Source organism: Myotis lucifugus, unplaced genomic scaffold (genome assembly GCF_000147115.1).
Source record: "Myotis lucifugus unplaced genomic scaffold, Myoluc2.0 scaffold_145, whole genome shotgun sequence".
Lineage (NCBI taxonomy): Eukaryota > Metazoa > Chordata > Mammalia > Chiroptera > Vespertilionidae > Myotis > Myotis lucifugus.
The window spans coordinates 36,500-39,344 of record NW_005871193.1 but is presented as its reverse complement, the minus strand read 5'-3'; the positions used below and the strand labels follow the sequence as shown (position 1 = coordinate 39,344).

At 54.7% G+C, this 2,845-nt stretch overlaps 1 long non-coding RNA gene across 1 annotated transcript in view; it reads left to right on the top strand.

Moving 5' to 3' along the window:
• LOC102417941 overlaps positions 1 to 2,454 on the top strand; it is a 10,505-nt gene extending 8,051 nt beyond the window's left edge. Inside the window, exon 3 of the long non-coding RNA XR_330225.3 lies at positions 2,397 to 2,454. This is a non-coding gene — a long non-coding RNA (uncharacterized LOC102417941). The remainder of the gene's footprint in view (positions 1 to 2,396) is intronic.
• The last annotated feature ends 391 nt before the right edge of the window (positions 2,455 to 2,845 follow it).

The window sequence follows — 2,845 nt, the reverse complement described above, 5'->3', positions numbered from 1 at the left end:
GAGAGAGAGAGAGAGAGTAGAAGAAGAAGAGAAATGAGAGCAGAGAGTCCTGGCTCAAGGCCAATAAGTAAAGCGGAATCGGGGTTCAATGCGTGAGATGTAGAGGCAGAGTGACCTAAGCCCCCACCTCAGCTCTGCTTTCTATTACTGTGCCATGAGCAAGTGGCTTAATTTCCCCAGGACTCGGCTTCTTCATCTGTAGAATGGGGATAGGGAATGAACCGCAAAAGGTTGTAGCACAAAGCGTGCAAAGAGTCACCATCAGCAGAGGCGACTGCTGTTGTAATGGTCACGGTTGTGTTTCTGACAGACAGCGAGGCTCCTGCCCCGAGGCAGGGCTGTCTTCTTCTGTGCAGCAGCTGTTTCCAGTCTGAGTCCGCCCACTGATCAGGACTCGAGGTAGGACTCTAGGAAGATGAATAAAAGCCTGTGAGCCAATTCTTTCCATTTCGGCTGTAGCCACCTGGCTGTCCAAGGCTGGGAAGGGGTTAAGGTGCCCCCGAAGCTTGCTGGGAGGGCAGCTGGCTCAGCGGGCACTCGGCCTGGACGAGAATATAAGCACTCTTGGTGTTGCCCAGGCAGAGAGGGCAGTGTGGAGGGAAGCTGCTGGAAGAGGCAGGGGACATCATCCACCCTGGCCTCTTTCCCAGGCACATCACAGTGGCAGGATTTTTTATGATTCTGACCCAGTGGGGATCCCTCTACTTGGGGAGGCTGCCAACCCACGCCCTTCTGAATGGCAAGGTCCTCCCACAGGGACAGAGGGAACAAGTGGCATTTATGGAGCAGCCCGGAGGAAAGAATGTGAGCTTTGGAGGCAGCAGACCAGGCTCGCATTCCGGCTCCGACACTTCCTGTGTGACCTTAAGTGAGTTGATTAACCTCTCTGGGCCCCAGGTTTGTTATCTATAAAAATGTTCAGGACGATGCCTATTATGTAATGCTGCTGTGCAGAGGAAATGTGCTCATAGTGGTGAGCTGTGTAGCTCGGAGGAGGGAAGCACTCGCTAAGGGGTAGCTGCTGCTGTTAATTCCCTGGGCCGAGTCCTGGGAGGGGAGGTGGGCCTGCTGACTGCCCTGTGTGCTGAAGCAGCAGCATTACCGGCAGCAGCAACTATGGAAATAGACCCTTGATAAATAGGGGTGAGTCAAATGAATGAATAATAACTAGGCCCTCTGCTGTATGGAACCCAGCTGACATGGCTGGAGAGATTCAGACCTATATTTTATAAAACCTTGGGCATTGGACCGACCAGAAAGGTGGAACTGTTGTGAAGAGAACCTGCACCTGTTTGCCAACCTGTCAGCCAGGGGCCTCTTGCACCCCCAAGTGAATGATCTCCCCCAGATCCTGCCTCGGGTTCTCAAAAGACTCCTTCACCTCCGTTCGGGGTGGAGGAGCCCTGTTTGCTGGGGAGACAGATGCCGCCAAGGGGGCTGTTTTGGAAGGGCGGGCAGGGTGACACAGGTCACTCAGAGACGGGTGGCCGAGCCTCCCAGGGGACCGCCCAGGCACCTCTGGGCCAAAGTCAGCTTCCTCAGCTATTCAGTCCTTGCTCCCTGGGCGGGTCTGTGATTCTCTACTCAGCATTTCCAAGGACAATTTTTTTCAGAAGTGCTATTAGAAAATTGTTTAAAAGTCTATTTTCCCGGGACTGATTTCCTAGGTCCTCAGAGTCTTGTCTCGAGCAGAATTGGGAGTAATAACACCGGCCTGGGTGCTCATTATCTGTGAGGCCTGGGCAGGTGACCCACCCTTGGCTCTAGCGTCCGCAGCTGTGATGTAAACAGTCCGTGGGATGATCCTGAGGACCCTCCCAGGCCACCCCCTGTGTGTTCACTGCTGTACCCCGGGGGCTGGCACCGAGCCCTGCACAGAGTAGATGCTCAATAAAAGTTTGCTGAATGAATGAGCGAATCCTGTGAGGTGATGACTCACTTGGTCCCTACTCATTGGTATGGGCTGGAAACAGACCGATAAGAATAATGGACAGAAAGGGTGAAATGGCCCTAACCGGTTTGGCTCCGTGGATAGAGCGTCAGCCTGCGGACGGAAGGGTCCTGGGTTCGATTCGGTCAAGGGCACGTACCTGGGTTGCAGGCTCCTCTCTGGCCCAGGCCCTGGTTGGGTGGGGCTCATGCAGGAGGCAACCAACCAATGTGTTTCTCTCACATCAATTTTGTGTCTTTCTGTTTCTCTTCCACTTTCTTTAAAAACCAATGGAAAAATATCCTCAAATGAGGATTAAAAAAAAAAAAGGTGAAATGCTGGTTTGAACGCTGTTGGCTTATCCGAATTTTCCTGGTTCTCCCAGCGCCCACCCCTCCTGGGTGCAGGTCGGGCTGCGGGGCTGAGCAGGGCAGGAGGGTGATTCTGTGCTTGTGTTTTCTCACAGGTTTGCCCAGGGGCTGGGAGATGGATTCCACCCGGGAAGGAGCCGTGTATTTCATCAAGTGAGTAAGGTGGCGCTCGCTCTGGTCTCCCTGGGGGGCCTGCCTTTGTGCTGGTCACTGGTGCCTTCTGGAGAGGGGAGAAGGCTCAGGGGCCTGGTTTCTCCCTGAGGGCTTTGCTAGGGCCTCTCCGTCGCCAGGAGGTGTCCCGGCTTCCGAACGAGCTGCAGATAAAGATGGGCGTGTGTGCATGTGTGTGCGTGTGTTTCTGTGTGTGTTGATGTTGGCTTGCGAGAGCCAGTGTCAATCGTGGGAAGTTTTCGAAGGTAGGGCGGGGCGGGTGGAGCGCTGGGCTCGGCTGCACGGGTGGGAGGGAGATGGCTAACAGAGGAGAGGCTGCTCCAGACACAGGACAAAGGGTCCGAGGAAGGAGACGTGCACTGGCTGCCATGAG